This window comes from Mustela lutreola, chromosome 1, assembly GCF_030435805.1.
Source record: "Mustela lutreola isolate mMusLut2 chromosome 1, mMusLut2.pri, whole genome shotgun sequence".
In the NCBI taxonomy this organism is placed as follows: Eukaryota; Metazoa; Chordata; class Mammalia; order Carnivora; family Mustelidae; genus Mustela; species Mustela lutreola.
In genome coordinates this window covers 6887123-6896458 of record NC_081290.1, presented here as the reverse complement: position 1 = coordinate 6896458, position 9336 = coordinate 6887123, and the positions used below count along the sequence as shown (strand labels likewise).

At 46.5% G+C, this 9336-nt stretch overlaps 1 non-coding gene across 1 annotated transcript; it reads right to left on the bottom strand.

The window, feature by feature from the left end:
* Positions 1–8965: 8965 nt before the first annotated feature.
* Positions 8966–9126, bottom strand: LOC131822749 (U1 spliceosomal RNA). Its single transcript, XR_009350306.1, has one exon. It is a non-coding gene; the product is annotated as a U1 spliceosomal RNA (small nuclear RNA).
* Between the last annotated feature and the right edge of the window lie 210 nt (positions 9127–9336).

The following is a 9336-nucleotide window of genomic DNA, read 5'->3' as shown; positions in this document are numbered from 1 at the left end:
TCAAAGAGCTCAAAGAAAAAAGTTCCAACCAAGAATACTCTACCCAGCAAAGTTCAGAATTGAAGGAGAGATCGAGAGGTTTCCAGACAAGCAAAAGCTAAAGGAATTCATCACCACTAAACTAGCCTTGCAAGAACCATTTATTCCAAAGTGAGAAGAATTTGCTGGGTAGTACTGAGGGGACCACATTAGGGTAGAGGTCATTCTAATGCTGATATTCTAAGGATGACATTGGATCACAAGATCTCTCTTTTCTCTCCAATTCCAAGGTGAATGATGCCAAACTACTACATTTTCTGCCCTTTGATTCCAGCTCTCTAATTGGTTCATCTCTATCTTTATAAGAAATCTTCCCCCATCACCAGCTTATGTGAATGGACAAGAGTTAGTTCTTTTCAACCAAAAGATCCCAGGTAAAAAGGATATTTTTTAAAAATTTGAATATTCAACTTAAATTCTTAAATACATGGACTACTGATAAATTTTCTGACAGAAACTATAGGGACTATTGTATTATATTAACTAATCCCCGACTGAATTCTATCTAAAGAGACATTTATTGATTAGTAAGGGCTCAGAACTAAATTGTTCTCTACGTAAAATGGGGAAAGTGAATCAGAGATAAGACGTATTTGTGAGAGAATAAATTAAAATCACCTGATGGTCTTGCTCTCCACTGAGATGGAGGGTGGAGGCAGGAGTGACAATGCATTTGGGGCCAGAACCATGAGAATCTCAGCAAAAGGAGATCGAGGCTGGGACAGAGAGCTGTGGCGTGGAGAGAGTCTGACTCCAGCAGTGGTTCCCAAGTGACAGTCCTCAGACTAATCTGGGGAGTTTTAACCACCTGTGGGAGTGGGGGGCAGAATTATGGCCCTCCCCAAAGACGTCCAGACATGAATCCCTTGAACCTGTGAACGTGTTACTTTATGTTGCAAGGGGGAGTTTGCAGGCGTGATTAAGTTAAGGACCTTAGATGTCGAGCTTACCCTGCATTACCGAGATGGGCTCAAGGTAATCACGAAGGCCTTCAAACATGGAGGAGCACAGGAGGGAGGCAAAAGGGATCAGAGCAAAGTGGAATGGGGAGAGCTCATCCTGCCCTTGCTGGCTGCAGGGGGAGGGGCCGTGAGCCAAGGAATGAGGGCGGCCTCGAGAACTGGAAAAGACAGGGAGACGAGCTCTCCCCCAGAGCCTCCAGAAAGGAAGGAAGCCAGGCCGAGACCTTGACCTTCACTCAGCGATACTCAGATGGGATTTCTGGCCTATGGAACCGGAAGACAATTATTTGTGTTGCTGGAAGCCACCGAGTGTGGTAATTTGCTACAGCGGCAAGAGGAAGCAAGCACGCTGTCTCCAACTTCCGAGGCCCCATCCTTGGTGATTCTGATTCAGCACATTTTACAAAGCTGATATTTGTCCAGGTTTGGAGGATCCTGCTTCTAAGCTTTAAATATGGCTTTAAATCAATGTAGGAGCTGGTGCCTGGGTGGCTCAGTCGGTTAAGTGTCTGCTTTGGCCCAGGTCATGATCCCAGGATCCCGGGACCGAGCCCACCGTTGAGGTCCCTGCACAGCAGGGAGTCCGTTTCTGCCCCTCTCTCTGCCCCTCCCCCCTGCTCTTCTCTCTCTCTCTCTCTCTCTCAAAGTGAAAAAATTAAAAAAAAATTTTTTTTAAATCCACTCAGGAGAATAGATTTAGGGAATGTAAGCTGTGTGGTTTTACCTTTTGTCTTTGGGGATGTCATTTTTCTAAAGCATGTCCAAACAGTCTTCCTGATGGAGGAGAGTGTGAGTGCGGAAAAGGCTACAGAAAATCCAGAATTCAAGTCTTAGGCAAATTCATTTATCGCGTCACAGAGTTCTGTTATATTGGCCAAATACTTCATTGTACAGTTAATTCCCAACTGATCTCTCAGGAAAAGAGACTTAAGTTTTGAAATATCTTTTATAGTTAAAATGCTTTTTATTTCAAAATTCAATGTGTCAGCCAGTATTTGGTAACCACTTCCTTGAGCGAGGCTCACGGGGCTCTCCTGCCCTCCAGGGCCTTTCCTTCAGTGACAGGTCAGCAATCCAGGGATCACCGGGTGGCAGGCGGCCCTTGATTCGAACTCTTACCTGGGAGCAAATCATCCCCTCTCTGGGGACAAACACACCTGCAACATCACTGCCGTGGTTCAAACTGCTGCTTAGCTCAGACACAAGGGCTCCTGTTTTGTCATTAAAAAACCTTGGTGAAGGCACCTGGGTAGCTCAGTGGGTTAAAGCCTCTGCCCTCGGCTCAGGTCATGATCTCAGGGTCCTGGGATCAAGTCCCGCATCGGGTTCTCTGCTCAGCAGGGAGCCTGCTTCCTCCTCTCTCTCTCTCTGCCTGCCTCTCTGCGTCCTTGCGATCTCTCTCTGTCAAATAAATAAATAAAATCCTTAAAAAAAGAACAAAAACCTTGGCATCTTATGTTTTGATGATCACAGTTCCAGCCTCTTTGTCTTCGACTACCATTTTTGCTCTGAGCAAGGTAAAAATAAGACAAAACAAAGCAGAAACTCTCTGAGGGAGAGGTTTTCAACATGACCACACATTAGACTGGCTTTTTAAAATAATTGATGATGCCCAGTTTCCAGACATTCTGGTTCAGTTGATCTGGGATGGGGCTCAGGCCTCATATTTGTAAAAAAACAATTGCCTTCCCAGAAGATTTTAAAGTGAAGAGCCTCTGTTCTAAGAGACTTGAATCCGGAAGTGCCTATCCTGCCTCTTTTCTTTTAAGATTTGAAACCCTTGAGAATTCCTACTGCTGCTGGTTGCTATGGTACCTATTATGGGCAGGGGGGTGGGCAGTGGCAGGCACTTTGGCCTCCACAATAGTTTGGTTCCTTCTAGTACTGGGAGAGCAGACAGGACAACTTACTCTTGAGTCGATTGAGGATTGCCCAGGGATCACGTACTTGTTCCCAGTGGCTTGGGAAATGGTTATATTACTGCAGGTTACTCTGAGGAAAGATGTACAATAATGACAGACCTAAATCTAAATTTGCTTGAATGTCTGGTACAGAAAACAGCTGTTAGCCAATGCACTAATTAGGGCCCTATTTGTAGCTCTCTGGAGAAGACACTCCAGCCCGATTAAGTAGGATACGCTTGGAGAACTGATGTTTTGGGGGCGTCATAAATTGTGCGGCTCACACAGGGTAGTGGGGAGATCCCAACTCTGTTTTCACTTGCAGATCCGTAGCAGTGACAAACAGACAGAATGTTTAGTTGTCTAGACAACCAGACAAGTCGTCTAGACAACTAGACAAGAATTTCAGCAAATGCTGTCATGCCCCACGCTCAAGAAATATGACACAGCACTTTTCCATGTGTCCTATCAGTAAAAGGGTAGATACAAAGAAAATGTTTGAGATGCTTCCTACCGGACTGGGAGGAAGGCAAGTACCCAAGGGGTGAAGCCAAGTTCGTCCGTCTGCCCCTCCTTCCTTCCTTTCTAGATTTTTATTTATTTGTTAGAGAGAGAGAACGCACAAGCAGGGGGAGCAGCAGGCAGAGAGAGAAGCAGGCTCCTTGCTGAGCAAGTTGCCCGATGCGGGACTCGATCCCAGGACCCTGCAATCATGACCTGAGCAGAAGGCAGAGGCTTAACAGGCTGAGCCACCCAGGCAACCCAAATATTCCCAATTTGGGCCACAGGGCCCATCTGTAGTCTGAAGCACACACATAAATGGTGAAGAAAAGCCCTAAATTGATGTAGGAAGCATTTTTGTGGGAGACTTGGCCTAAAAAATGCAGCAAAAGAGCAAAAACTGGAGAGTCCCCCAAGATCCTGTCTGCCCATATAAAGAAGCAGCCCTGATTTTATATTAAGCCGTACTACCAAGATCAAGGTGTTGTCTGCAGGTGAGGAAGAATTACATTTGCTCTAGCTACTGTTGCATGTGCTGTTACTGTGGGGGTCACAGAGACTAGAGATATAGAAATGCCTTATGTGAACCATAAAGCGCGGCGTGAATGGGATGGTAGGGCTTCATTATTTAGAGGAACTTGCTGCCCAAAGGGTGGTCTTCAAACCAGATCGTCAGCCTGGGAGCTTACTAGAAATGTTACTGAATGTGTGGTTTTTTACTTTTTAAAGCTTTTAATATATTGTAAATGTACATAAAGTTTGCCGTCTTACCCATTTTTAAATGTACAGTTCAGGGGCACGAAGTACATTCACATTGTGGTGCAACCTCACACCCCACTCCATCTTCCCAAACTAGAACTCTGTGCCCCGAATATGCTTCTAACAAGGTCTCCAGGTGATTCAATAAGCACAAAGAAGTATAAGAAACAATGGCCTAGGGGACTTCCGGCAGTAGATCCTCTGAAAAACTTAATTATAGTTTATTATTCAGTGGACATTGTGCTAAGCATTCATTACGTCACCTAATTGCATTCAAGTTTTATCTTCTTTAATCTTCCAGCAACTTATTAAGTGGGTACTATCACAAACCCTACTCTACAGATAGGAAAACATTTGAGCGTTTTACTCAAGGCCGCACCGCAGGTAAGGTCAGAGCTGGGATTTCACTTAGCATCTGTGATTTTACAAGGTGAGCTTTTTTTCCCCTTCGGCTTCCTCTGTGCCCAGGAAGATCCCTCTAGGTGCTTGCATTTGAACCTGTGTGTTGAGGGAGAAAGGTGCCTGGATGTGTAAAGAGAAGTCCAGTGAGACGCCACTGCAAGTCGATCTTTACTTCCATGGTTTTCTACAACTCCTACCTCTACTACAGAGATTGGAGAGTCAGGAACTCTGCTCTCCCAACATTATTTTATCTTGTCTCTCGGAAGTTTTACTTTATTAACCAAGATTTTCTTTCCTTTCTTAGGCATTTCCACTGATCCTGCTTCTCTCCTTCCAGAGCCTTCTGAACAAACAGGAAGATGGAACAGGAAGTTGCTGCCGGGGAATTCTGTGCTGGGTCGAATGGTGCGGCCAGGCTCACTGCTGTCCTACCTCCAGTCCCGTGGTTTCAGTGTTTAGCATGACTCAGGGGTGCAAACTCGGAAAGGTCTGACCCGGCATGTGACTCAGGAATTCTGACCCGTCTCTCTTGCTCATGCCTGAAACTGGGAAGTTTACAAAACCCAAAAGCTTCTATAATCAGAGAAGAAAAATTCCCTATAAGGAAGAAAAGCCCAACATGAGATTCCATGGGAAATATCCAGAATTGTCTTACTCTTGTGTCTAATGAGGAGGTCAGATGTGGCCAGAGGACAGCACGGCTCTAGAGCTGGACAAAGCCTGTCCTTCCAGGAAGTGAACACCTAGAGGACACCTCCGTTCATTAAAAGTCTGAGAACCACATAAACCAAGACCCTATCTTTGCAATGACAGCTCATTGCCCTTCCTTGATCAAAGATCAAGCAAAGTGTTCTTAACCTGGATGCACAGTGGAATCAATCACCTGTGAAACTTAAAAAATTTAAAAATCCCTATGCCAGGACCCATACTGAGATTCCGGTTCAATTGTTCTGGGGTGATGCCCAGCCATTGGGATCCTTAGTGCACATCCAGGGTTGAGAAACACTGAATTAGACAAAGCAGAGCTAGCAACCTGTCATCTTTGTATTTGTGGTGCCTAACACAGCCTCTGGCATCCCATAAACATTTATGAAACATGTGTGTGAATAAATGAGCTAGGGTTATCACATAAACGACTATTAGTACCTGGGTAGTACTTTACTATGGGTTTCAGTTCTTTTTTTTTTTTTTAACTTTATTTTTTCAGTGTTCCAAGATTCATAGTTTATGCACCACATCCAGTGCTCTATGCCATACGTGCCCTCCTTAATACCCACCAGCAGGCTCACCCATCCCCCCACCCCCCTCCCCTCCAAAACCCTCATTTGTCTCAGAGTCCACAGTCTCTCATGGTTCCTCTCCCCCTCCAATTTCCCCCAACTCCCTTCTCCTCTCCATCTCCCAATGATCTCTGTGTTCAGAACACTCTTTCATATGCTTCTCTCATTTCCTCCCCTGGAAAATACTGTTGTACGATGCCCATCTTACAGATGAGGAAACTGAGGCTGAATGAGATGTGGTGATTCCCCTCCCCCCACTCCCACAAAATGAATCAACTGTGTTTATTCAACTCCTGTCCACTCAGAAGCTCCATGACTCTGATGGTTCTCCTCTAGTTCCAGCTGTGCCTTAGAGATCTCCTTTGGTTGTTTGCTTTGGCCAGTGTGGAACCTGCTCCCTCTACCTGAACACTGATGTCTAATTTCAAATTCATTACAGAAAAATTCAAACAAAGAACGTAAAGAGGACAGTATAATTAACTTTCATGTAATCATCAACCAGTCTCAATAATGATCAACTCAGGGCCAGTGTGACTTCATCTATAATCTCATCCACTGCTTCCTATTTGGGAACAAATCCCAGTAAATATTTCAGTATGTTTCTCTAAAGACTTGAAAGCAAAGGAATCTCAAAATCAATATCATACCTAAAAATGAATAATATTCCCTTCACATCATCACACACCTGGTCAGTAGTCACACATCTCTGATTTTTTTTTTTTTTACAGTGTCTTTGATCAGGGATCCAAGTGGATCGGATCAGTACAAGTGCACTGCAACTGCTTGATATGAACCTTGATCCCCTTTTAATCTGAGGGCCGCCCTTTCCTCTCTTTTTGTTTTGTCTCTCCATAATTTATTTTTGAAGAAACCAGGTCGTTTGTCCGGGATGGTCCCCATCCTGGATTTTGCTGGACGACACACTCCTGCTGTCCTTTGGCACCCTCCTGTGGGCCTCGTAGCTCCTGTAATTTAGTAGGTGCCGGAAATTTGGTCAGATTCTGGTCAGATTCCACCTGGATTTTCTGCCTCTCCCCAAACTCCTTGCTGGGCGCTGGAAGGTCTTGCCTGAAGGCAGCCATTTTGGAGACAAGACCATAGGTCAGGGAGGCCCACACGCACGGAGATTACGGCCGACGTGAGAAGGAGCTGCGGGCGGTGCCGGGCGAGCGAGCATCCCTTTTCGGGCTCCGGCCCAGCCTCCCCGAGGTCCAGGCTTCACCAGTCCGCTTCCCTGTCTCCCCCTCCCGACGCAGCCACCCGGCGCCGGGAGCTCTCCGGGTCGCTTCCCGGAAGTCCGCCTTCCCTGACACCGGATCTGGCGCGGTTTCCGGCGGAAGGACCAGGAGCCACAGCACGTTCTGGCCTCGGCGGTGGAGACTCAGGGCGTTTGCTCAGAGTGACACCTGGTGGCGTGAAAAGCACGATTTACTGAGGCGCGGAGGCCCCTTTTTAGTTTTTAGACGTGTATTTTTATTGTATTTTTTTCAATTCCGAAACTGTCCCAGGAGGATTAGAAAACCTCAGAGGACACTGAGTAATAGCAGCCTTGGCGGTAAGAGTGCTCGCAGGATGTCGCTCACGATGTTCCTGGGCCACTGCACCGGTGAGGTCCCCGGACCCACCGCTGGAGCGGGACAGGGAACGTGACTGCAGAGTATTCTCTTCAGTGCTGGGGGGTTCTGTAGGCGGAGGGGGTGCGCAGAACCTGTCTGTCCAGTCCCTCACTGACAGACTCCCGGGTAGATGGGAGGTTTGCTGTGTGTCTCCGTTACAAGCGATGCTGCCCTGTGAGTCTCTGGTGCGGGGTCTGTAGGACCGAGTGTTTCTGGAGGTTGTCATCTACAAGTGGGAGGACAAGTCTGGGAGAAGGAGCATTTCTTCAGGAGGGCACACCTTCCCCAACAATGTTGGAGGGTGCCTGTTAGGGTCCGTAATCAAAGGAGTGAGACTGATACAAAGCCAAGGTCAAGCAAAGCTTTATTTCGCGCCAAGCATGGAGAATCAAACTGACGGGTGGGGGTGGGGGGCGTCTGTTACAAAGAGAGGACCCCTCCCAGCCTCACCGACTAACTTTTATAGAGGTGGTTGAGCGGGGCTATACACAGGTGGCCAATGAGATTGCAATACACAGAGAAAACTGCACAGTCATGCTAGGTTACACACGGGTGGCCAATTGAATTTCAATTTACCTTAGTAGATATATGCGTGCCCCACTGATTGGGTGTCTCCACTTGGCCTGACCCGCCCTGTATCTGGGCTTTGCAAGTAAGTTCTCTGGTAGGGGTGGGGTCAATCTAAGTTCACTGCATAAAGGCAAAATGACTCCCTCAGGCTAAGCAGGCCCTTACACTGCCTGTGTCCCTGTCCTCATGATACCACCAGATCATCACCTAAGTAAAAATCTTTGTGTAGCTGTTTTTTAATCTTTGTGTGTGTGTGTGTGTGTGTGTGTGTGTGTTTTAAGGAATTTTTGTTGCCATGACTAGGTTGACTTCACTGTGATCCTTTTCCTTTTTTTTTTCTGACCATGAGTCTTCCAGAGATATTTCATGCTGAATTTGTAAGCTGGTGGTGGATTCCAGTTCAGAAACAAGGATATTTTGGGCCTTTATTAATGTTGACTAACTCAGATGATATTTATGGAGGGCTTAGTTAGTGCCTGGCGGGTTGCCAGCGACATCCAGCGAATAGGACATGACACCTGCCCTGTGCTCCTAAGGAGGTAGTGGAGGCTGGACAGAAGCCAGTCACTGCTGCGACGGTGTGATTCCGGCTCCACCGGAAGGAACCCAAGGTGAGCAACTGAGGAGGGGACGGATCACTGGAAGGCTTCACAGAGAAGAAGGCATTTGAGCGGGATCTTGAAGAATGAGGCTGGGCCAAAGGGGACATGGGCCATTTAGGATCCAGGAAACACTGTGAAAGGTAGAGTATAATTGGGGGATCATACGGAGATCCAAGTGGCTAGAAAGGTTTAGGGAAGCTGCTCAGTTTTGAGACTACAGAGGTGGACACAGACTAGATCATAGAGTTTAGACTTCTGCAAGGCCGGTGTTTCCCAAACTCTGTGGATGCTTTATTTTATTTATTTAATTAATTATTATTATTATTTTTTTTTTAGGGGACAGTATGAATGCAGTCCCCCATTACCACAAATTATGCAGCGTTTCCTCCATTTGGGGAAATTGCAAGAGTCAGCACATCCATTGTGCAATGGATAAGTCTCGCCCTGGGAAAACCACCTTTGTGATCATGGTGTTTCCCCTACCAGGTAAGTATGGATACTTTTAAAACATTATTTATTTATTTGAGAGAGAGAAACAGAGATAGAACATGAGCAAGGAGAGGCATAGGGAGAGGGAGAAGCAGACTCCCCCTTGAGCAGGGAGCCTTCTGCAGGACTTAATCCCAAGAACCTGGGATCATGACCTAAGCCAAAGGCAGATGCTTAGCCAACTGAGCCATCCAGGTGTCCTAGTATGAACACTT